The 27,781-nt window shown below is 33.7% G+C and overlaps 1 long non-coding RNA gene across 1 annotated transcript; it reads left to right on the top strand.

The window, feature by feature from the left end:
- Nucleotides 1–96: 96 nt before the first annotated feature.
- Nucleotides 97–27,364, top strand: LOC141447470 (uncharacterized). The gene is made up of 2 exons (XR_012454357.1): nt 97–298; nt 25,495–27,364. It is a non-coding gene; the product is annotated as an uncharacterized lncRNA (long non-coding RNA).
- The last annotated feature ends 417 nt before the right edge of the window (nt 27,365–27,781 follow it).

A 27,781-nucleotide genomic window follows, 5' to 3' on the forward strand; every position in this document is an offset into this window, starting at 1 on the left:
CTTTCTGAAAAGTGGGGTCACATGATTCTAGAAGTTTCCCTCCATTTGTAATGTACAGTATACATTTCTTTTGGTGTGTTGTGATTGTAGGTAATAATGAACAAAAGTGGAATACTTTGGTTCTTTAAATAGTGTTTTGGTTTTTTGCAATAAATATATTGAATTTTAACAGAAATGCAGTCTAGAGGTGTACAAGACTGCAGGCTGTTTCATTTGGAAAACGTTGAGAAATATGAGTGCTCTGTTTCCCAGTTTAATCACCTAGCAATCTACATTTTCTTTTTAAGAATTTAGGAAAGTAAGTAATAGATTTTCTTTGATTTTTTAGAAAACATTAAGAATTGTAAGTCTAATTTAACTGAATTTAAAAAAAAAAATTGCATTAAAATGAGCATATGTTCTGTTACTGCATATTGTTCGTATTGTTAGGCTAGGGTACCCGCATGGACGCCAAGGTCCCCAAAGAAGTGGCTAGTCCACTTCCCCCTTAAGGGAGGTTTTATCGTTAATGAAAATCTTTGTATTTATAAAGTATAATTAAATTTGGAAAAATTTTAGTGAAAGCTAGTTTTAAGCTTTGAAAAGTGTACTGTCTCTGTTAGCCTACTCCCGGGAGTAGTTGCCCGGGAAGCACCTCGAGGAGGTAGAGATCAGTTTTCGCTCCCCAAAGAACGCCTTTCTACCCACATCCGCATTCTAGTTGGTCATTTAAGCAGGCATAGGGATACGTTGACTCCATACAATGGAGTTTGTAAAAATGAATTGGGATAAAATTGGAGGAAAAGGGAATAGGGTAAGAATATCGTTTAGTGATTGAGCGATATACGGGGAGACCTGTCTGCATAGACCAAAGACTAGAATGAGTTATGTATAGGATGGGGCAATTAGGGAAATAGAGGGATTATTAGAAAGGCGTTCGGAAAAAAAGGGTTTTAGGACTGGTGGGTAATTGGGCTTACAAAAAGATACAGACTTGAAGGAAACAAAGTCTGCAAAACCTTTGGAAACAAAGAAAACGAAATTCAAGAAAGAACAAGAAGACGATTAACAAGTGGAACCCCCGCCAGAAATTAAACAAATCAACCAAGAGATTTTAAAACGATGTAACGTGTAATGTATAAAATCGGAGCCAGTGTTTTTTGTCACGAAGTGTTGTGCAGGATGTGTTTTCGAAATAAATCTAACACAATAATTAATTAGTCGGTATATTTGATTCACATTTAGTCTTAAAAAACCGAGTAAAAACATTGTTAGTGGCCACTAAAATGTTTTAAATAATTATAATTCCAAGTATTCATTTAGGTGAGTAGTGAACATGCAATTAGTGAAATGATTTAATTTTTTCATGCATTATTATCATGCTATTAGTTACACCATATTAATTCAAAATGAAAATGTAAAATAAGTGGAATTATAATTAACATTGAAGCGAAAGTTTATACTAGAAAATTTGTAAAAGTAAGTGAATCAATTATTAATAATAGAACTCCTAAAGATTTTCGACTCACTGCAAAGCTATTAATGTAGAAACATTAAGACTGCTATCAATAATAACGAGAAAAGATGTACTACTTTTAGACGAATTTGAAATGAAAACATTTGGACAAGTTTCTCAGTAACCAGCGTACGCAATCAACCTGTTCAGCCGTTTTCTTCTTCCAATCAATGTCACTCTTTTACCTAAATACAACCTTCTTTTTTTTTTATTAAAACGAAGATTAATTAATAAAAATATATTGCCAGGAAATATACTCTGTCTGTTCCAAAAGAAAAAAAGCCACTTTAATGCACCAATAATGCTAAGTGTAGAAAAACAAATACAAGTGAAATTTAAACATATACCAATACTTCAAGAGCACTTCAACAGTCTGCAAAACAAAATTGAAGTGTTCACTTAAATTAGTTTTAAGTTTTGTATTTATGAGATGTCGTGCACAGAAATTACTATTATAGTCAGTATGTAACTAAATAAACTATTTGTTCCAAACAAACTACTTTGAGATCCACTTCTGAAGTTCCAAAAATATGGTTTCCTTCTGAGCTGAAGGACGGACACTTCACTAAGTTAAAACTAAGCTACCTTCTAAACTATTTACATCAGGCATCCATTGAAATTCTTAAGACATGGTTCTTTCAATGTTGCAGCGTCATACTGTCCAACTTACAACTAAGCTTAACCTAACTTATAAACTAGATACTTTAGCCATCCATTGAAATTCCTAAGATATGGTTTCTTCTTATATAGCAGGGGCTCACTTACCCAACTTACAACTAATTTTAACCTAACTTACAAACTAGATACTTTAGCCATCCATTGAAATTCCTTTGATATGGTTTCTTCTTACATGGCAGGAGCTCACTTGCCCAACTTACAACTAAGCTTAACCTAACTTACAAACTAGATACTTTAGCCATCCATTGAAATTCCTAAGAAATGGTTTCTTCTTATATGGCAGGGGCTCTCTTGCCCTACTTACAACTAAGCTTAACCTAACTTACAAACTAGATACTTTAGCCATCCATTGAAATTCCTAATATATGGTTTCTTCTCGTATGATAGGGGCATACTGCCCAACTTACAACTAAGCTTAACCTAACTTATAAACTAGATACTTTAGCCATCCATTGAAATTCCTAATATGGTTTCTTCTCGTATGATAGGGGCATACTGCCCAACTTACAACTAAGCTTAACCTAACTTACAAACTAGATACTTTAGCCATCCATTGAAATTCCTAATATATGGTTTCTTCTCGTATGATAGGGGCATACTGCCCAACTTACAACTAAGCTTAACCTAACTTATAAACTAGATACTTTAGCCATCCATTGAAATTCCTAATATATGGTTTCTTCTTATATGGCAGGGGCTCTCTTGCCCTACTTACAACTAAGCTTAACCTAACTTACAAACTAGATACTTTAGCCATCCATTGAAATTCCTCATATATGGTTTCTTCTCGTATGATAGGGGCATACTGCCCAACTTACAACTAAGCTTAACCTAACTTATAAACTAGATACTTTAGCCATCCATTGAAATTCCTAATATATGGTTTCTTCTTATATGGCAGGGGCTCACTTGCCCAACTTACAACTAAAACATCTTATAAACTAATTACTAAGGCATCTGTTGAGGTTCTTTAGACAAGGTTTCTTCTAATAAGGCGGTGGCATAATGCCCAACTTATAACTATGCTAACTAAAAACTATTTACTATCTAAATAAGCTAACCGCAGATGATGTGAATAAAAAATAAAATCATTGAGTTAATATCGCGTACAAGAGTATAAGGTTAAATTATTCTATTCCCATACAAACTAATCTCGTATGGCTTACAGCTAACTTTACTTACTAACTACTAATCAATCACCTTTGGCAGCCATTGAGATTTTTAAGATTTTGCTTTCGTCTGAATTTGAGGGTGCATACGGTTTACTTCTAAATTACTTAATTACTTGCAAAAGATGTGAACACCAATAGGTTAAGTCTTAAAATGTAATCGCGAACTTTAAAAGCTTAATCTAAACCATTACTTGATAAACTAAACACCTATCGCATCCTGTGATATTTCGTAAAATGTGAATTTGGTTAGGCAACCTTTGCGATTCTAAGGATATTACATTCGTCTGACATAAAGGGTTCATTTCTCCTGTCTTGTAGCCAAGTTAACTTAGAACAGATTTCAGCTGGCACCCATTGGGATTCCAATCATATAGCTTTCTTCTGTCATGATAGCTAAAAATTCCTCATCTTATAACTAAGTAAACTTAAAAACTAATGATTTTTCTATTCTAATTTTTGCTAGGCTGGAGTTTCATAAGACGTAGATTTACGTAATGCGGTGGTTTGGATTAGTTCCATGTTCTAGCTGCATAGCAGAAATAACAGCCTACAAAGAATCTACGAACCAAGAACATCAAAGAATCATAAAAAAGAGGTTTCAGCTTTACTTCCATTTACTATCTCCGTTACAAAAGTAACTGCCTTTAAAGATACAATTAATTTACAATGGACCATTTTTGTCTGAAGAACAGCTATCGAGAATTCACTTAGAACACAAACCAAACAAAACGAAGCTCTTTGTTCGCCTAACAATCTACTCAGATTTCGCAGATCAAGGTCAAAGTAAACACAAAAAGAAAAGAAGTACATGTGCTTCTAAATAATTGATTACTAATACGTTTAAAATTTACATTAACCATAAAGACAAAAATACTTTTATTTAACTTCACACGTTTCGAATCTAAAAAAAGGATTTCATCTATTTAGAGTTTAACCCCTAAGGATTGTTAATCTACTGCAGCGAAAACAAGTCCATGAACATTAAACTCTCAACAGAAAGAAAAACTATCCCAAAACATTAAATTCAAAACGTTGAACTTATTAAATAAAAGCACATTTTTTGAAATTTTATAGAATTTAAATTCTACTTAAATGTTTAACCAAAATTATAATATACACATAAAACCGTACACTGTTTGAGACTGAAGCCACAATTCGAAGTAAGACAAGCAATTTCACTAAATTAGAACTCATACATAATGCTCTGCGCCCAGTTCTGCTTGGCACATTAATAACAGTAAATTAATTGTTTGGCGACATATGTCGTATATAAATGTTCTAGAGATCACATACTATCGAAATACACCGGCAACCGAATTAGTTCCGTTTGCCACACCGTATTACTTCTCGAACACGCTCCGCGCCGAATAATCTTTTAAACTCTTTAAAATAAAATAGTAAGTCGGACGGTGGATATTTAATAGCGAATGTTTTGACGTTCACGGATTATCTAAATACCCGGATTTTATCGTTTCCTAGAAGACCGCTAATACAAATCGCACCGTTTTATTTTATATTTGCCCGGATATAAGTAGTATGGTACCATACTTTAAAAATATATCGTATTAGTAGTGAACTCTAGAAGAATTAAGTGTCACATTTAAGCTAGCAATTGTTTTTTTATTAACGTGCAAAGGAGCGTAAGGTGCAGATAGTTTTAGAGGAATAAAAGAGTAAAATTGAATGTCTGGAAATTAGCTTCAAATTCACTTATCTTCTATTCGAAGTTGGTGTAGCAGCTAGTTTTATACTGGTTGGTAACATAATGTAAGAGGAGTAAGAATTTTAAACAAATTAGGTTAGTTATCTATTAAAACTGCTTCTCACTACACCTGAACTTTTTCAATGAATGTAAACTGATATGATGGCCTTTAAATGTGCTTAAAACTATACCTACTTCTATAACTAGTGCTTAAAAATATACCTACTTCTATAACTAATTCTTACAACTATACCTAACTAATTCTTAATTCTATCGCTACTCTAAATGTAACTAAAACTAGTGCCATCTATTAGTTTTTATGGTCACTTATGATATAGTCAGTTTCAATTCTTACTTCCTAATACATAAGGGAAAGATTCACTAAGAAACATTTAATCAAGTATTAACTTGTAACTTTACAAAATTCTAACGTGTGTCAATACTGATGAGTTTCAGGAGGAATAAATGCCTATATAATCAACAGTCTTAGTTATGAGAGAAATAATAAAATACATAAATGCTAATGATAAATGTAGAGGGTCAATACTAATAAGAACAGTGTTTACAAATCTGTTTTCCAAAATATTCAATGATGAGCAGCAGTGATTATAATTCAGTTGAGATTAATAATCGACTGGGTATGGAACACTAGGAAAGAATTGTTTTTATAAAGTCCATGTGAATCATTTTTTGGAGTATCAATTCAACTTATAGCACTCAAAGCAAATGCGAGATTATACAAACTACAATAGATCCAATAAACATTTTCGTAAAAAAAAAAGAAACTAAGATTTTGCAACAACGAAAGGACCAATTACAACCAACACCAAATTGATTAGAACAAATTCTTTTCTCCATTGTCCGCTGAGCCATCTACCATTACATCCAAAATATTTCGAGGACTTCCATTCCATTCCTTCATCCATATCCACTTTGCTCATCCATAACGTCATTCCAGACTCATTAAAACTAATTCTTAAAACTAAGTTTTTTTTTTTTTTTACCTGGATGTGAATGTCAAAAACATATGTCCCATACGTAAACATATTGTAGAATTAGATTCCTTTTTCTATTTATCCATCTCATGTGTGACATCAAAGTTGGTACATATGCGAATCATATAACTTCGTATTATATTACACCGTTTTCACATCACAGCTTCTGGTTTATACTTACTTAAAAGTTAGTAAACTAACTAATTTAACTACGTTTGAAAGATTTTTGGTGTTCACATCATCTCATGAAGATTATAACTATCTTATTGAACTAACTTAATAACTAAATTACGTTTGAAAACATATTGGTTTCCACATCACTGCATCAGAATTATAACTATTATTTAAATCTAACCAACTTAATTACTGAACGATGTTTGGTTTCCTCATCACAGCATTAGAGCTTGCGTTTTCTAAAAACTAGCTTATAACTAACTATTGATTAAATTATGGGTTTTTTCCACATCTCAGCTTAAGTCTAGCGTTTCTTATAACTAACTTATTAATAATAAGCATTTAAGTGGCATTTGGCTTCCTTATCGCAACTTGGAATTAGCGTTTCTTTAACATATCTTTTAACTAATTAACAGCTAAACAATAATATGTCCCCAGAATAATTTAAGCTTTTTTCTAAAATTAACTTATGTTAACAAAATGTTTTTGTTTTCACATCACTGCATCACACTTATTGCTACAAATTTTCAAAATTAATTAATTTAATACTATGTTTGACTACCACATCACTGTGTGTCAGGGTTTGGCACACTTCTATAGCTTCTTATTTATTTAATTCGTTTTAACCATTTTTGGCTTCCATATCACAGCTGCTTTGCCCTTCGTCATAAAACTTAATGTCATACTGATGCTTAATATCAAAAGGATTAGGGAGAAAAATAGTAAGAGATATCTTTTTTTTTAATACAATGTACAAACTTAAAGTCTCTTAAAACTAACTTAACTAAACAAAGTTTGTTTTCCTCAACACCTCTTGGGATTAGCGTTACTTAAAACTAACTTATAACTAAGTAGCATTTAAATTTTTTGGTTTCCACATCAAAGTTTGATTCTACATCTTCATTATCATTGGATGTTTTTCATTATCCTTGATCTTAATAATTATCTTAACTATACTTAAAACTAATTGTTTGGAACATGAATAGTTTAATTTGTTAGGTAAACTATAAAGTTATTTCAGTGTAACGTCACTAAATAAACTACACTTAAACTAACAAAAGGCCTTCTTTAATTCTGTCAGGTCAGAATGTTTATTCTGCTATGAAGTATCGCTATGTATATATTTTTCTGTTTATCACTTTTACTTGTTTTTGTAAATAAACCATTATTGATTTAAGAAGGACCCTGATTCCTAGATTAGTACAGAAATTGTATATTTAGCTGGCAATGAATTTTTCGCTAGTTAATTTAAGTTTTGATCATAAAAGGAAAAAGGCAAATTTAAGCGAAAAGAAGATATCAATACAGAAAAAAATTAAACACGCTTGCTGTAGAAATAACTTGACGAAATATTATTAGTTTTATTTCAAGTTCGAACTGGAGTAGTTATGGTATATTTTTTTTAAGCTATTTTTCTTATATAACACTAGCATATTCTACAACTCTTTTAAAACTCTCAGTTTTTAATTTGTAATCATTTCGCTTATCGTTTATGAATATATTTCTATTTATAAAGTTTAATTAAATTTGGAAAAAATTTAAATTGAAGCTTCATTTGAGCTTTAAAAAATGTACTGTCTCTGTTAGCCTACTCCCGGGAGTAGTTGCCCGGGGAGCACCTCGAGGAGGTAGAGATCAGTTTTCGCTCCCCAAAGAACGCCTTTCTACCCACATCCGCATTCTAGATGGTCATTTAAGCAGGTTTAGGGATACGTAGAACTCCATAATACAATGGAGCTTGTAAAAATGGTCTGGGAAAAAATTGGAGGAAAAGGGAATAGGGTAGATCAATCGTTTAGTGATTGAGGGATATACGGGGAGACCTGTCTGCATAGACCAGTGACTAGAATGACGTAAACCTAGATTTCTAGGTTATATATAGGATGGGGCAATTAGGGAAATAAGGGGATAATTAGAAATGCGTTCGGAAAGAAAGGGGTTTTTGGACTGGTGGGTAATTGGGCTTACAAAAAGATACAGACTTGAAGAAAACCAAGTCTGCAAAACCAACAAAGAAAACGAAATTCAAAAAACTAGAAGAAGACAATTATTAAAACAAAAACCCCAGTCTGAAACTAAACAAATCTACCAACAAACAACAAATTAAAAAAAAACTGAAACGTGTAAAGGGTAAAATCGGAGCTAGTGTTTTTTTTGTCACGAAGTGTTGTGCAGAATGTGTATCTAAAATAAATCTACTAAAATAATTAATTAGTCTGTGTAAATTGATTCACAGTTGCCCTTAAAAAACCGAGTAAAAACATTGTTAGTGGCCACTAAAATGTTTTAAATAATTATAATTCCAAGTATTCATTTAGGTGAGTAGTGAACATGCAATTAGTGAAACGACTTAATTTTTCATGCATTATTATCATGCTTTTAGTTACACCATATTAATTAAATATGAACATGTAAAATAAGTGGAATTATAATTATTATTAAAATGCAAGATTACAATCGAAATTTGTAAAAGTAAGTGAATCAATTATTAAAAATAAAAGTCCTAAAAATTTCCGACTGACTGCAAAGCTATTAATGTAGAAACAATAAGACTGCTTTGAGAATGCTATCAATAATAACGAGAAAAGATCTACCCTTAGACGAATTTGAAATGAAACCATCCCGACAAGTTTCTCAGAATCCAGAGTACGCTTTCAACCGGTTCGACCGTTTTCTTCTTCCAATCAATGTCACTCTTTTACCTAAATACAAATTGTGTTGACTTAAATCAGTTTAAGTTGTGTATTTATTAGATGACCTGCACTGAAATTACTATTATAGTCAGTATGTAACTAAATAAACTATTTGTTCCAAACAATTTCCTTATAATACTACTTATCAACTACTTTGAGATTCACTACTGAGGTTCCAAAGATATGGTTTTCTTCTGAGCTGAAGGACGGACACTTCCTGAGTTAAAACTAAGCTGCCTTCTAAACTAATTGTATCAGGCATCCATTGAAATTCCTAAGATAGCTTCTTCTTATATTTAAGGGGCACACCTCCCAACTTACAACTAAGCTTAACCTAACTTACAAAATAGATAATTAAGTCATCCATTGAAATTCCTGAGATGTGGTTTCTTCTTATATGGCAGGGGCACACTTGTTCAACTTACAACTAAGCTTAACCTAACTTACAAACTAGATAATTAAGTCATCCATTCACCAATATTAACACCATATTAATATGGCTAATTTGTTAACCGCAAAAGGCCAAAAAAAAAAAAAAAAAAAAAAAAAAAAAAAAAAAAAAAAAAAAAAAAAAGTCATCCATTGAAATTCCTTTGATATGGTTTCTTTTTATATGGCAGGGGCACACTTGCCCAACTTACAACTAAGCTTAACCTAACTTACAAACTAGATAATTAAGTCATCCATTGAAATTCCTAAGATATGGTTTCTTCTCATATGGCAGAGGCACACTTGCCCAACTTACAACTAAGCTTAACCTAACTTACAAACTAGATAACTAAGTCATCCATTGAAATTCCTTTGATATGGTTTCTTCTTATATGGCAGGGGCACACTTGCCCAACTTACAACTAAGCTTAACCTAACTTACAAACTAGATAATTAAGTCATCCATTGAAATTCCTAAGATATGGTTTCTTCTCATATGGCAGAGGCACACTTGCCCAACTTACAACTAAGCTTAACCTAACTTACAAACTAGATAACTAAGTCATCCATTGAAATTCCTTTGATATGGTTTCTTCTTATATGGCAGGGGCACACTTGTCCAACTTAAAACTAAGCTTAACCTAACTTACAAACTAGATAATTAAGTCATCCATTGAAATTCTTTTGATATGGATTCTTCTCATATGGCAGGGGCACACATGTCCAACTTACAACTAAGCTTAACCTAACTTACAAACTAGATAATTAAGTCATCCATTGAAATTCCTAAGATATGGTTTCTTCTTATATTGGAAGGGCTCACTTGCCCAACTTACAACTAAGCTTAACCTAACTTACAAACTAGATAATTTAGTAATCCATTGAAATTCCTTTGATAAGGTTTCTTCTTATATTGGAAGGGCTCACTTGCCTAACTTACAACTAAGCTTAACCTAACTTACAAACTAGATAATTTAGACATCCATTGAAATTTCTAAAATATGGTTTCTTCTTATATGGCAGGGGCACACTTGCCCAACTTACAACTAAGCTTAACCTAACTTACAAACTAGATAATTTAGACATCCATTGAAATTCCTTTGATAAGGTTTCTTCTTATATTGGAAGGGCTCACTTGCCCAACTTAAAACTATGCTTAACCTAACTTACAAACTAGATAATTTAGAGATCCATTGAAATTCCTAAAATATGGTTTCTTCTTATATGGCAGGGGCACACTTGCCCAACTTACAACTAAGCTTAACCTAACTTACAAACTAGATACATTAGCCATCCATTGAAATTCCTTTGATGTGGTTTCTTCTTATATGGCAGAGGCACACTTGCTCAACTTACAACTAAGCTTAACCTAACTTACAAACTAGATAATTAAGTCATCCATTGAAATTCCTGTGATATGGTTTCTTCTTTTATGGCAGAGGCACACTTGCCCAACTTACAACTAAGCTTAACCTAACTTACAAACTAGATAATTAAGTCATCCATTGAAATTCCTGTGATATGGTTTCTTCTTTTATGGCAGAGGCACACTTGCCCAACTTACAACTAAGCTTAACCTAACTTACAAACTAGATAATTAAGTCATCCATTGAAATTCCTTTGATATGGTTTCTTCTTATATGGCAGGGGCACACTTGTCCAACTTACAACTAAGCTTAACTTAACTTACAAACTAGATTATTAAGTCATCCATTGAAATTCCTTTGATATGGTTTCTTCTTATATGGCCGGGGCACTCTTGTCCAACTTACAACTAAGCTTAACCTAACTTACAAACTAGATAATTAAGTCATCCATTGAAATTCCTAAGATATGGTTTCTTCTTATATTGGAAGGGCTCACTTGCCCAACTTACAACTAAGCTTAACCTAACTTACATACTAGATAATTTAGTCATCCATTGAAATTCCTTTGATAAGGTTTCTTCTTAAATTGGAAGGGTTCACTTGCCCAACTTACAACTAAGCTTAACCTAACTTACAAACTAGATAATTTAGGCATCCATTGAAATTCCTTTGATAAGGTTTCTTCTTATATTGGAAGGGCTCACTTGCCCAACTTACAACTAAGCTTAACCTAACTTACAAACTAGATAATTTAGGGATCCATTGAAATTCCTAAGATATGGTTTCTTCTTATATGGCAGGGGCACACTTGCCCAACTTACAACTAAGCTTAACCTAACTTACAAACTAGATACTTTAGGCATCCATTGAAATTCCTAAGATATGGTTTCTTCTTATATGGCAGAGGCACACTTGTCCAACTTACAACTAATCTTAACCTAACTTACAAACTGGATAATTAAGTCATCCATTGAAATTCCTTTGATATGGTTTCTTCTTATATGGCAGAGGCACACTTGTCCAACTTACAACTAAGCTTAACCTAACTTACAATCGTTAGTCACCCTTATAAATTCCTGAGATATGGATTCTTCTTATATAGCAATGGCATACTGCCCAACTTACAACTAAGATTAACCTAACTTACGAACTACACACTTTAAACTTCCTTTGAAATCCTAAGATATGGTTTCTTCTTATACGGCAGGGGCTCTTTTAGCTTACAAACGAGAAACTTTAGCCATCCTTTGAAATTCCTGAGATACGGTTTCTTCTTATATGGCAGGGGCATACTGCCCAACTTACAACTAAGCTTAACCTAACTTACAATCTAGATACTTTAGCCATCCATTGAAATTTCTTTGATATGGTTTCTTCCTATATGCCAGTAGCTCTCTTGCCCAACTTACAACTAAGCTTAACCTAACTTACAAACTAGATAATTTAGTCATCCATTGAAATTCCTAAGATAGTTTCTTCTTATATGGCAGGGGCACACTTGCCCAACTTACAACTAAGCTTAACCTAACTTATAAACTAGATAATTTAGCTATCCATTGAAATTCCTAAGATAGTTTCTTCTTATATGGCAGGGGCACACTTGCCTAACTTACAACTAAGCTTAACCTAACTTACAAACTAGATACTTTAGCCATCCATTGAAATTCCTTTGATATGGTTTCTTCCTATATGCCAGTAGCTCTCTTGCCCAACTTACAACTAAGCTTAACCTAACTTACAAACTAGATAATTTAGTCATCCATTTAAATTCCATTGATAAGGTTTCTTCTTATATGGCAGGGGCATACTGCCCAACTTACAAGTAAGCTTAACCTAACTTACAAACTAGATAATTTAGCCATCCATTGAAATTCCTAAGAAATGGTTTCTTCTTATATGGCAGTGGCTCACTTGCCCAACTTACAACTAAGCTTAACGTAACTTGCAATCTAGATAATTTAGCCATCCATTGAAATTCCTAATATAGTTTCTTCTTATATGGCAGGGGCACACTTGCCCAACTTACTGCTAAGCTTAACCTAACTTATAAACTAGATACTTTAGCCGTCCATTGAAATTCCTGAGATATGGTTTCTTCTTATGAGAGAGTCTTGTGTTATTTCTCGTACAGTGAACATCGCTCTTAAAATTTTTGTTTGAAAGTACGGTTTGTAAAGATTGTAGGAATTTGAAAATTGGCATAGATATTAATCAGTGAAGGCTAGTGAACATATAAAAAATTTGAAGATTTTTATCGAGCCGTTTTATAGTTATTTGACTTTGAAAAAGTTTGTTTAATATGGTTTTAAAAGGCAGTGGGGATTTATGCATTTAAAATCAGTAGTGGGGCGTGTAGAAAGGTGGTGAAGTGGGAGAAGAGTTGAATTGTTTATTTAAACGTGAATATAAATATTTATTTCTTGACTTTAACTTTTGTTACTAGTATGTTTATCAATATATCGAACATTTAACTTTCTTTCAATGGTGCTTTCGGCAGCCTCTTTATAATCCCGTTTCATTTAATTAAGTACTTTTTTGTTTCTCTTGGGTTTAAAAATTTCTTTATTGAGAAGTTAATAAATAATAAATATATTTAGTAATTAATTCAATAAAACTAAATTCAACTTTTATTTAGTTGAGATAATGGATAATAGTCAATTATTGGAATTTATGAAACAATTTAAAGAGGAAATGAAAGCTGATATTGAAAAAAACCGGAACTTAATAATATCAGACATTAAAGAATCGATAGAGGCTCTTCAGGGAAATTATCAGCAATTAAAATTTAGAGTGAATAGCCTAGAAAGAGAAGTGAGAAGGAAAAATTTGTTGCTATTCGGTATTGATGAAGAATTCAATGACTATTGGGAGCAGGAGGATTTTGTTTGTGCATTTTTGAGTGAGAAGTTACAGTTGAATCTGACAACTTCCGACTTTGATTGTGTAAGAAGAATAGGTAAATTTTCGAAAGAAAATAAGGCACGGCCTATTTTAATAGGTCTTACTCAACTTCGAACGAAATTATTAATTCTTAAAAATTGTTTCAAGTTAAAAGGTTCTAAAATAGCGATTGCTGAGGATTTTCCTGAGGAGGTGGCAGATGTACGTAAGAGTCTTCGTCCGAAACTATTAGAGGCTCGAAAAGCGGGGAAGTACGCAGTCATTAGGTATGATAAGTTGATCATTAAAGAGCGTTATAATGAGGCTGGACAAACGACGTCAGAACAAGCTAAAAAACGAGAGCTAACCCACTCACCCGCTAAAAATAGTGAAACTCCTCTAATCATAGGGAAAAAGGAGCATCTACATAAAAGAACCAAATCGGATATAGACATTTCAGCTGCGAAACTTAAGTTGGAACAGTTCAACTACACGCCTCGCTCACCAAAACCAACCGGAACAAAAAAATGTGAATCCAATAATGGTAAAATATAGCAACCACAAAAGGATATGAAACTGAACATTCTGGCCTACAACATTTGCGGATTGAAAAATAAAAAATATGATTCAGGTTTTTTAAAATATCTATTAAATTTCGACATTATCTTACTTTTTGAAACATTTGTGGAAACTAAGGACCAAGAGGAGTATATGATAACTTTTAGTGGATTTCATGTACTGTGGATTCCAGCAAAAAGAGATTCCAAGTTTGGGAGAGCTTCGGGTGGCTGCCTCTATGGTATAAATTTAAAAGGTACTATCAGTAAATTTATTTCTTTCTGTCAAATTCAAAACAAGGAGTTGATCTGTGTAAAGCACAATAATTTTTGTATGTATATTTTTCCCGTCTATCTTAACTGTAATAAATGGGAAATGGATTTCACGGAGCTGCTAAATTTTGTTTCAATCAATTACAATTTAAATATTTTTTTGGTGGGAGATTTTAATTGTAGGCTCGGCTCTTTACAGCATTTACCTAAAAATTATAATGTGTCAGATGTAGAAATTGAAAATTTGAATAGAAAATCCAAAGACTATGTAGTAAATACTAATGGGAAAAAGATTTTACAATTTTTTGACGATTATGGCTTTGTAATATTGAATGGAAGAACGGAGAACGATAAAGAGGGTCATTTTACGTATATGGGTGGCGCTGGTAATTCGGTAATAGATTTTGCTTGCGTTAATTTAGATTTACTTTCTTATGTAGATAATTTTAAAGTTGATATGCAAATCTATTCCGACCATATGCCTATTGTTACCTCATTTGCGATATTGAGCGTGCCTTGTGATAATTTAATCCTTCCCCTTTTGCCAAAAATGTGTTGGAAAAAGCAGAATGGTTCTATTTACAAGGAGAAAATCGGAAAGCTTGTAAATAATATATGCTACATTTCGGACAACGAGGAGGATGGTGTGAGTTTTGTTACTGATTTAATTTTTAGTGCATCGAATTATAATAAAAATGTTAGGCCTACATATAGATCAAATAATCCTTGGTATGACAAGGAATGTAATATTGCAAGATGTAAATCTTTTAGTCAATTACAAGTTTGTAGGAAATCAAAAAATGAAAATGATAAATTAATTTATATATCATGTAACAATGCTTACAGAAAGCTTTGTAAGAATAAGAGGAAGGAGTATTTTATGAAGTGTATTGAACGTCTGAATAGTACGAATAAAAGTGAAGAATTTTGGGAAGTGGTGCGGACACTTAAAAAGAACAATAAATGGACGGTGGGCAATATTGCCGTTATGGAATGGGTCGATTATTTCAAAGCTTTATACAGTCCTCCTTGCTTAGTGGAAAAAATAGTTTTCGTCGAACCTCTTAATATAGACGAATATCTTGATAGCCCATTCTCTATGGATGAGTTACAACGTGTTCTATTTAAAGTTAAGGATGACAAAGCACCTGGTAAAGATAGAATTACTTTTGAATTCTATAAGTATGCTCCCACTAACTTCTTAACATTATTATTGGGTATATTCAACAGAATTTTCGAATCAGGTACCATTCCATCTAGTTTTAGAGAATCAATCATATTCCCTCTTTACAAAAAAGGAAATAAAAATTTAGTAACAAACTATAGAGCAATATCTTTTATAAACACGATAAGCAAACTATATTCTGGTCTAATATTAAATAGAATAGTTGAGTGGGCAAATGGTAATGGAATAATAAGAGAATTCCAGGCCGGGTTTCGACAGAGTTATTCTGCTGTAGACAACATATTTAATTTAGTCAATTTAGTTAAATTAAAACTTAAGATGAAAAGGCAAAAAGTCTATGCTTTCTTTGTTGATCTTAAGTCGGCATTTGACAGCATAGACCGTCACGCGCTGATTTATAAACTCTGTGAATTAGGCCTTTCCACAAAAATTATTAAATCTATTAAAAATTTATTCCTTAAAACGACAGCCAACGTGTGGTGTACCAATGGATTATCTCCTAGCTTTTTAACTGAAACAGGTGTCCGACAGGGTTGTATTCTCAGTCCAACTTTATTTTCCCTGTACATAAACGATTTGGAAGTTCATTTAGATGGGGGCGTTTGTCTGGAGGGCGGTGGTAAAGTGAAATTACTCGCCTACGCCGATGATATAGTGTTACTTGCATCTGATCCGCACTCCTTACAGAGGATGATCAACTCGTTTCTGGAATATTGCCTATTCTGGAGTTTAAGGATTAATTTAGAGAAGTCCAAGGTATTAATATTTAGAAATGGGGGGAGGCTTGCGAAATCGGATAAATGGCATCTCGGTACAGACAATATTGAAGTTGTAAATGAGTACAAGTATTTAGGGATCCGTCTCACGCCTACTTTGTCCTTCAGTAAACACATTGTCAATAAGGTAAGTGAAGTGAAAGTTGGTTTGAATACTGTATGGCGGCAGTTTATGGACAACAAGAACATCTCTTACCTAAATAAATTACGGATATTCAATTCGGTTAGTAGGAGCATACTCTGTTATGGCGCCCAAGTATGGGGAGGAGAATTGCATAATGAAGTTGAGAAAGTGTTGCGATTTTTCATTAAAAAACTATTCGGACTGCCTCAATACACTCCTTCCGCTTTTCTCTATTTAGAAACAAATTTATACCCCATTTTTGTTTATACCATCAAACTTCATTTTGATTATTTAATTAAAGTTTTGTCTCTATCTGATAATAGACTGCCAAAAATTCTAGCCTTAATAGTAATTAAAAAAGATATTTCTTGGTTCAGAGAGATTAAACATTATATTGAAAAATTTAATTTAAACATTTCATTAAGTTTGGCTAATTGTAACAATGTTGAATTATGGCGCAATAGTCTCAATCATATCCGTACGCGTATTTTAGAAGACTTTAAAGAACAATATTATCAACAAATTATGAATTGTAATAGTTTTCCGCTGCACAGAGAACTAAAGTTTAAACTAAATAACCACTACCTATATGATTGCTCATTGTCATTAGATAGTGTTAGTTGGCTCTTTAAATGTAGAGGAGATTTATTGAATCTGAACTACAAACACTTTAAAATTGATGGTACCAAGTGTGAGATGTGTGGCTACACTGAAAACGAGGACTTATTTCACTTTTTAGCTATTTGTCCGGCAATGTGCGAAATAAGGAAGGACTGTTTTAATAAATATTTTCTAGCCGCCAGCGAAATACTTGAGTTCATTAACGGGAAAGATTGGAGATGTTTAGTGAAATATTGTAAGCATGCCTATCAACTTAGGACTTAGTATAATTTAAAATAATTTCTATAGATTGGTTTTCTTTATATGTTTAAGTCGGAACTTGTTTTGTTTTTCTTTAATTTCAGTTTTGTATTTTACTACTTTACTTTTGTTTTCATTAGAGCATTTATTTAGTTATCGTAACAGGACTCCACTCTGACGGTCTAAAGACCAAGAGGTGTGTCTTTAGTTAAAATATAAAATGATTGCAGTATATTTAGTTATTTTCTTTTGTAGGTGATTTATTAATTTTGTGATGTTTATAGATGTAATTATAATTAATAAAGACATTTATTATTATTATTATGGTTTCTTCTTATATGGCAGTAGCTCACTTGCCCAACTTACAACTAAGCTTAACCTAACTTACAATCTAGATAATTTAGCCATCCATTGAAATTCCTAAGATATGGTTTCTTCTTATTTGGCAGTAGCTCACTTGCCCGACTTACAACTAAGCTTAACCTAACTTATAAACTAGATAATTCAGTCATCCTCTGAAATTCCTGAGATATAGTTTCTTCTTATATAGCAAGGGCACACTTGCCCAACTTACAACTAAGCTTAACCTAAGATACAAACTAGATGCTTTAGCCAACCATGGAAATTCTTGAGATATGCTTTCTTCTAAGGTTTGTATGTTAATACAAACTAGACACTTTAGCTATCCATTGAAATTCCTTTGATATGTTTCTTCTTATATGACAGGGGCACACTTGCCCAACTTACAACTAATCTTAAGCTAATTTATAAACTAGATACATTAGCCATCCATTGAAATTCCTAAGATATGGTTTCTTCTTATATGCCAGTAGCTCTCTTGCCCAACTTACAACTAAGCTTATAATCTAGATAATTTAGTCATCCTTTGAAATTTTTGAGATATGGTTTCTTCTTATTTGGCAGTAGCTCACTTGCCCGACTTACAACTAAGCTTAATCTAACTTACAAACTAGATACATTAGCCATCTAATGAAATTCCTAAGATAGTTTCTTCTTATATGGTAGCGGCATACTGCCAACTTACTACTAAGCCTAAGCTAACTTATAAACTAGATACTTTGGCCGACCATTGAAATTCCTGAGATATGGTTTCTTCTTATATGGCAGTGGCATACTACCAACTTACTACTAAGCTTAAGCTAACTTACAAACTATATACATTAGCCATCCATTGAAATTCCTTTGATATGGCTTCTTCTTATATGGCAGGGGCTCATTTGCCTAACTTACAACTTAGCTTAACCTAAGATACAAACTAGATACTTTAGCCATCCATTGAAATTCTTGAGATATGGTTTCTTCTAAGGTTTGTATCTTATTTCAAACTAGACACTGTAGCCGTCCATAGAAATTCTCAAAATAGTTTCCTCTTATATGACAGAGGCACACTTGCCCAACTTACAACTATGCTTAACCTAACTTATAAACTAGACACTTTAGCCATCCAATGAAATTCCTAAGATAGTTATTCTTATATGGCAGGAGCACACTTGCCGAACTTACAACTAAGCTTAAGCTAACTTATAAACTAGACACTTTAGCGATCCATTGAAATTCCTAAGATAGTTTTTTCTTATATGGCAGGGGCTCACTTGCCCAACTTACAACTAAGCTTACCCTAAGATACAAACTAGATGCTTTAGCCGTTCATTGAAATTCCTGAGATATGGTTTCTTCTTATATGTCAGGGACATACGGCCTTTCTTACAACTAAGCTTAACCTAAGTTACTTAAACTAGATAATTTAGTCAACCATTGAAATTCATTTGTGATGGTTTCTGCTTATATGGGAGGGGTATACTTGCCCATCTTACAACTAAGCTTAACCTAACTTATAAACTAGATACTTTATCCATCCTTTGAATTTCCTAAGATATGGTTTTTTCTTATATGGCATGGGCTCACATGCCCAATTAACAACTAAGCTTAACCTAACTTATAAACTAGATATTTTAGTCATCAATTGAAATTCCTAAGATATAGTTTCTTCTGATCGGACTGGTGGGTAGGTGGACTTACAAAAAGATAGAGACTTGAAGAAAACAAAGTCTGCAAAACTAACAAAGAAAACGAAATACAAGAATCAAGACGATTAACAACTGAAACCCCCGCCTGAAATTAAACAAATCAACCAAGAAACAAAAGATTTTAAAACAATGAAACGTGTAATGTATAAAATCGGAGCCAGTGTTTTTTGTCGCGAAGTGTTGTGCAGGATGTGTATCCGAGATAAATCTAATACAATAATTAATTTGTCGCTATATTTGATTCATATTTAGTCTTAGAAAACCGAGTAAAAATATCGTTAGTGGCCACTAAATAGTTTTAAATAATTATAATTCCAAGTATTTATTTAGGTGAGTAGCGAACATGCAATTAGTGAAATGATTTAATTTTTTCATGCATTATTATCATGCTATTAGTTACACCATATTAATTAAATATGAAAATGTAAAATAAGTGGAATTATAATTAACATTGAAGCGAAAGATTATACTAGAAATTTTGAGGTTTGAAACTTGTACTGTCTCTGTTAGCCTACTCCCGGGAGTAGTTGCCCAGGGAGCACCTCGAGGAGGTAGAGATCAGATTTCGCTCCCCAAAAATCACCTACCGATTATCGCAATAACCATAAGGTTAAGGATTATTAATGCATTGTACAAACTTAAAACCTAGATATTGTTTTCAATAATTGAGAACGTTTTAAGATTTGCTGTATCGACGTGTAATGGAAGAATTATTATTATAAAATTTCTCATAAACCTTGAATAATATTTTAATTTCCTTCAGTCTAGTATAATATATTTAAGAATATAAGAAATCTTTTTAGGGAAACGGAAAGTCCTCCAATTGTTTTAAATATAAATTGATGGATCTTTTGTCAAGTATTGCATTCATAGCAAAGTACGACTCGAGCCTAGTCACCCCGCCGCTAGATGGGATGAGTATTCAACTTGATTAGTGGCCATCACCGTTTAAGGAAAATATAACCATAGCGGCGGGTTACCATCCTATGTGTTCAAGTTAGTGATGTGCTGATGTGTTGCGTTCCTTTTATATATTTATATTACTTTCTTTTATTGTATATTTTAAGTCTATTTAATAAATCGTTTCTGTCATATTCCATGTTCATTTGTTTACACTGGGCATCTGCCACTATCCGACTTTTCATTTATCAGGTTATGGGCCCAGACTATTATAAGTGATAAAAACAGTTCTACTTGGTTGCATTTTTATTTCGTATATTTTTTTGTGTTTTTACTTGTTCCGAAAAATAACCTCGGTTGTAATAATTTACTACGGTTTTGTCTTATTGTAACAATATGAGTATCGCTAATTTCTCACGTTTTGAAACCTTATCAAAGGACAATTATGATACGTGGAAGTTGCAGATGAAAGCCCTTCTTATTAAAAATGATTATTGGTGCTATGTCAATGGAGAAAATAAGAAACCGGAACCAGCCGACTCGAACAAGGAAGCTATTGAGAACTGGGTAAGAAATGACAGTAAAGCTACATCAGATATAATCTTAAATATTAGCCCACCTGAACTTAAACAAATTAAAAATTGTTCTACTTCTAGAGATGTCTGGCTTAAGTTGCAAGACATATATCAGTCTAAGGGGCCAGCTAGAAAGGCCACCTTGTTAAAACAATTAATACTGCAAAAAATGCAGGAAGGTGAAGATATTCGTGAGCATCTAAGAAAGTTTTTTGATGCTGTTGACAAATTAAATGATATGGAAGTAACCATCAACCCTGACTTACTTGCGATCTTATTAATTTATAGTCTCCCCATAAGTTTTGAGAACTTCAGATGTGCAATCGAATCGAGGGATCAACTGCCAGACCCGGAATCGTTAAGAATTAAAATAATTGAAGAGAGCGATGCAAGAAATAATAGTAGGGCGGAAACTCCACAAAACGCCATGTACTCGTACAATAAACACCAGAAGTTCAAGTACAGAAACAGAGATAAAAGTGCGAATCCCCATCAAGCTTCACCTTGCAAAAATAATACCAAGGAGCCATTTAAATTTCAATGCCATAAATGCCGAAGGTTTGGCCACAAGGCTTCTGAGTGCAGAAGTAAAGACTATAAGAAGAGGGACGTCAACAATGTTGCAAAACAGGTAGAAGAAGACCTGTCGTTGTGCGCCTGGATTGGTTCGGAAAACGTAGGAATGAATACTAGTTACAGATGGTGCCTCGACAGCGGGGCAACCTCACATTTGAGCAACGAACCAAAAGACTTCATAAGTTTAGGAACCGCCCATGAATCCGAATTGAAGTTAGCTAATTACGGCTCGTCAAAAATTGTGTCCGCAGGCACAGCAACCTTTACATCTGATGTTTTCGGTGAAGTCAAAAAGATCACGTTGAACGACACTCTACATGTGCCTGAACTCCGCACAAACTTACTATCCGTAAGTAAGATGACAGACAAAGGCTATCAAGTGCTATTTCAGCGGGAGAAGGCCAAGATAATTGACCCGAATGGACATGTGAAATTATTGGCTGACCGCGTTGGGAATTTGTTTTTCGTCCGTGAATTGAAGCCTTTACCAGGTGCATCCGCATATAATTCGAGACATGACACATCACTTGAAACATGGCATCGTCGCCTAGGTCATCTTAACTTCAAGGACCTAGTTGAGAGTGTGAAGAACGGGGTTATCCAAGGCCCAAACATCGTAAAAACTACAGAAAACCCCACATGCGATGTCTGCTGCAAGGGAAAAATGACTCGTGCTCCATTTCCGAAGTTTTCAAACCGAAAAAGTGATTTTCTGGAAATTATACATACCGACGTATGTGGACCCATCCGAACAGAATCCAATGGAAAGGCCAAATATTTCGTAGTGTTCATCGACGACAAGTCCAAATGGTGCGAAGTCAGATTTATCAGATCAAAAGATGAAGTCACCGAGAAGACTCGTGAAGTTATAGCCCTGATGGAAAATCAAAAGGGAAAAAGGGTCAAATGTATTCAATCTGACAACGGGTCCGAGTACGTCAACAAGGAATACGACAAGATGCTTAGTGAGCGTGGCATTGCCAGGCGACTAACCGTACCTCACAACCCGCAACAGAACGGAGTGGCCGAAAGGAAAAACAGGACACTTATGGACATGGCAAGATGTCTGCTGATAGAGTCTGGACTTCCTCCGAGTTTCTGGGCCGAAGCAGTTAACACTGCGAATTACTTACGAAACCTATGTCCTTCAAATAGTTTACACGGAAAGACACCTTACGAATTATGGAAAGGGAATAAACCCAATATCAATCACCTGCGCATTTTTGGGTCAAAAGTCTATTGCTTGAACAGAAATCCTGGTCAAGGAAAACTAGAGCCTCGCAGCAGGGAAGGTAGATTTATCGGGTACTCAGATAAGTGTAAAGGATACCGAATATGGTTATCCGATGAAAAAAAGGTTGAGATTAGTCGGGACGTTAAATTTGTGGAACAGTTGACTAACTCTTGTAGAGAAGTCGAAAATGACAAGATCCTTGAAGTCGAGGACAGAGAGGTCGGGAAAGCACCCAGGGAAACAGTCATAATTTTAAATAATCCTGCGGAGAAAAATGAAGAAGGTGACTCTCAAGCGGGAATACAACCTGCGAAAGAAGATAAAGAAAAAACATCGAAAGGCAACAAGGAAATAGAAGAAACAGGAGCTTCATTCAGAGGCCCTGGAAGGCCCACACTTCTCAAAACCGGAAGACGCGGAAGACCCAAAAAGATATATCACATGAAGGGAGAAGAGGCGGATAACACCGAGCCCGATGAATTCAGCATGACCTGCGAAATACCTATGAATCGTGCTCTATCGAGTCCCGATGCTGATCAATGGTACCAAGCCATGAAGAGAGAGGTAAGGTCCATAGTAAAAAATGACACCTGGACTATTGTCGATCGACCTAGTAACGCTGTAGTCATTGGGAGCCGAATGATCCTACGGAACAAATTCAAAGCAGACGGCAGTTTTGATAAAATGAAAGCTAGACTGGTTGCTCAGGGGTTTACCCAAGAACCAGGAATACATTTTAACGAGACATTCGCTCCGGTCGCCCGCCTCAGCACCATCCGGTTGGCAGTCGCTTTAGCCGCTCGAGATAACATGTTCATGGAGCAACTTGACGTCACCTCCGCTTACCTACAGGGAAACCTAGAGGAAACCATATACATGGAACCTCCTCAACAGCTAAGACGATTATTGGAAATGTTACTGGAGGATAGTGACGCATCCATTAGAGAGAAATCCGCCGCAATGCTTCGCAACCTAAGTAAAGAGAATCAAGTATGCCTATTAAAAAAGGCGTTATATGGCCTGAAGCAGGCCGGAAGAGCTTGGAACAAGGTGTTAAACAAGGCTTTAACCTCGATAGGGGCTGTACCTTTGACGTCTGACCCCTGCCTTTATCGGATGAAAGACGCAAAAGACTTGACACTAGTAATCGTGTATGTGGACGACATCTTATTGATTTCTAAAAGCCGCGAAACTATTAAGTACATTAAAAAGGAGCTGGCGAAAAACTTTGAAGTCAAGGAGTTGGGTGATGTGAAAAGTTGCCTAGGGATGGAATTCTCGAAAGATGGAAGCAAGATCAATCTGCATCAAAGGGGGTATATCTCCGAAATCTTGAATCGGTTCGAAATGACCGATTGTAAACCTGTGTCCACACCGGTGGATCAGCACACAAAGCTGACAAAGCCGACCGAAGATCACAATCAGGTAGAATTCACACATTTACCTTACAGGGAGCTTGTTGGTGCGTTAACATACCTGTCAGTAACTACCAGGCCAGACCTGAGTTTTGCGGTCAGCTACTTGGGGCAGTTTAACAATTGCTACAACAGAACACACTGGACTGCAGCCAAACGAGTTCTTCGTTATTTGAAGGGAACCCCTGATTGTGGCATCTCCTACTATAGTAATCAAGAACCTCTTAAAGGGTACGTGGACGCCGATTGGGGAAACTGCGGCGTGGATCGCCGATCGTACACTGGATATGTTTTCCTGCTTGGAGGAGGACCGGTAACATGGGACTCCAGGAAACAAAAAACTGTAGCCTTATCGACAACAGAGGCCGAGTATATGGCACTGTCAGAGGCGGTCAAAGAGGCCATTTACCTACGACGTTTTCTAACGGAATCAGGCTATGAGGATGTAGCAAATGTCAACCTGCATATGGACAATGCGAGTGCGTTGAAGTTAGCTCAGAACCCGACTTTTCATAATCGAAGCAAGCATATCGACATTAGGTTCCATTTCGTCAGAGACGCACTGAAGGAAAAGAAGCTGACAATCCATCATGTGAGCTCCGAAGACATGCTGGCCGATGTTATGACGAAAGGACTCCCTAGAGCTAAACACCTCTCGTGCATCCAAGGGCTTAAGATGTCCGGAATCTGCCCGGCTCGCCTCGAGGGGGCGTGTCAAGTATTGCATTCATAGCAAAGTACGACTCGAGCCTAGTCACCCCGCCGCTAGATGGGATGAGTATTCAACTTGATTAGTGGCCATCACCGTTTAAGGAAAATATAACCATAGCGGCGGGTTACCATCCTATGTGTTCAAGTTAGTGATGTGCTGATGTGTTGCGTTCCTTTTATATATTTATATTACTTTCTTTTATTGTATATTTTAAGTCTATTTAATAAATCGTTTCTGTCATATTCCATGTTCATTTGTTTACACTGGGCATCTGCCACTATCCGACTTTTCATTTATCATCTTTCCATAGCTTACAATTTTTTTAATGAAGTAATTGACTAGCCCATTACTCATAAGAATCATATAAATTCCCTTAGTGTATTTTAAATCAAAGATATTTATATCTTTCTTTTTATTCAGTGCTTAACTCCAAAGTGAAGGTTGCCTATCTTATTGTGCGCTTTACAACTATTTCAAAATCCAATCAATTGTAGATTGTAGCATGTTTCATTTGAATCCTTAATTGATTTCATGAATTAATTTTATTTTAAACTATTTGAATTTCTATCATAAAATTTTAATTTGCAGTGTTTTTATTGAATAAAATAATAAATATTATTACTTACTTATTTTTTTCAAAAATTTGCTTAACCCCTGCTTATTCTGTTCAAGGTAGGTAAAGACTGTTCGGGATGACATACTTCACAATTAGAACTATTGATGGTTTTAGAAAAGTTGTTAAGAAATATGCCAAGGGCTAAAGCTATTTCAAGAGTCAAGTCAATACAAAAAAATAAATATATAAATTAAAAATTACAATAAACTTAAATTTAATTCAAAATGTAAAAATTAATAAAGTGAATTAGAAAAATAATTAAAGCAATAAGAATCATTGCTTGTCCAGACGTGTAAGATTCGTTGGTCGACCACATGCTAAATTGTTAATTTTTAATTAAAAATTATATTTAAAATAATAATAAAAATTAATTTCATGTTAAAATGTAAAAATTAATAATGTGAAATAGAAATATAATAAAAGAAATAAGAATTATTGCTTGTCCAGACATGCAAGATTCATTGGTAGACCACGTGCTAATTCAATTCTTTTAATTTTTTAGTAAAAAAATATCTAAAACTCCGTAAATTTAATATAGTTGTATCACTTTATTAATTTTAATAAAAATTTGATTGAATTTAATTAAATAAATAATAAAATGTTACTTACGTGAACTGCATAGATGTTGACTGGTCGGGAGCCCAATGGCAACTGACTGCAAAAATCCGTTAGTCGCCATATTTGAACTTGGTTTTTTTATAAAATCAAATTTAAGCATAATTCTATTTAAAATGGATTAATAACAAGTTAATTTAGATAAAAGAAATGATTTTTTCACACTACTAATAGTTTTGAAGTCTTTTTTTAACTAAATAATTTGGGACTACTTTATGACGTCACACCTAAGCACATGGTTTTGCGGAAGAATACAAAAAGTAGTTCCAGTTAAAAATTGATAATACTAATTTTTTTCTTTTAAAAAATGAAAGAATATTAAATTATCAAGTTGAATTAAGTAGTTAAAAATATTTTTTCCATTAGAAATTGTTTTTTAAGGCAAAAATGAGCACCTCTACTTCTGACCTTCTTTGGCTAATTCCTGAAAATCTGCTCGATAGATTTTCTTCAAATTTGGAATTTTAATTAAATAATAGGTAAAGTTTAATAATAAATTAGTGGTAAAACTTAAAATTTTATTTAAATGCTATTTTACGATGTTTAACTAGGGCTGAAGTTGTACTCCAAAAGTGGTCTCAAAATAAGTTTTCAGAGAACGGTTTTCAATATAATTTGTGTAAAATTGCCTAAATAAGAAGTACACAAAGTTTAAACAAAATCTTTGAAGCTGTTTTTAAGAAAATCCGTAAAAACAAGTTAACCTATTACCTACTCTTATACGTGACGAATTTCCACGAACCTAAGCGATAATTTTCTTTTTTAAGTTAATAATTTTGCAAAATCTTCATTGTCTGTTATTCTTCATTAGTGATAAGAGCTTAATCTTGTGTTGAAATTTTTTCATATGTAAGCCTTAGAGTGGAAACCCTAGATAAGTCAATATTCATTCATATTGAAATTTTAGCTTGCATTAACTGTTCATTTACGCATTATAATTGAATTTTACATCATATTTAAGAATAATAGTAAAGTATAGGCGGAAACTTTTACCCGTGAGCCGCTTTTTAAATAACTTAAATCAGCCTTTACCCAATCTTCCTGTTTCCCGTAAGTGTTCTCAATCAATTTCTTTCTGTTGGTCTAAAAAATAAAATTTAGTTTCTGTTTATGTGATGTGGCTGCTTTAAACAAGTTATGTTATACTTAAGGGCATTAAGGACATTTATTATCTATAACTACTGATGAAATATTATTCATAAAATTAAATAAATGTGACTGTAATTAAACTAAAACAATTATATGCAAATGTAATATATGAAGTCTATGTAAAAACAAAATAGGTAAGCAAATAAATATTTTTCTTTTAAATTATGTTTTTATTTATTCTCCTACTAAATAATACTTTTTATTTTCACTTTAAGTAAAAAAAATCATTTAATAAATAAAATTGTGATACAAACATGCAATATATCTATACCTAAATAGTACATTTATTAAGTAATTGATTCACAAGAAAAGTTGATTGTACTTACTCATTTGATCGATGTTTTCTCAACGTTAATTTGTAGTAAGATTGACAGATTTTCGCCAAAAGGAGCTAATTGGCTAAATATCAAAATCTAAATTTTCTATTATTGATTTTCGTTGCGCACAAAACTTGACGATTCGTAAAAACATTTATCGAAAACAAATATATCCACTGAAAATTGAATAACATTCGACTTGATCGTAACACCTTGTAATTATTATAGACAATAAAAAGTAATTGAATTGTAACGAGTGCTT

The sequence above is a fragment of the Rhodnius prolixus genome, unplaced genomic scaffold (assembly GCF_049639745.1).
Source record: "Rhodnius prolixus isolate KJV_2025 unplaced genomic scaffold, Rpr scaffold_7, whole genome shotgun sequence".
Lineage (NCBI taxonomy): Eukaryota > Metazoa > Arthropoda > Insecta > Hemiptera > Reduviidae > Rhodnius > Rhodnius prolixus.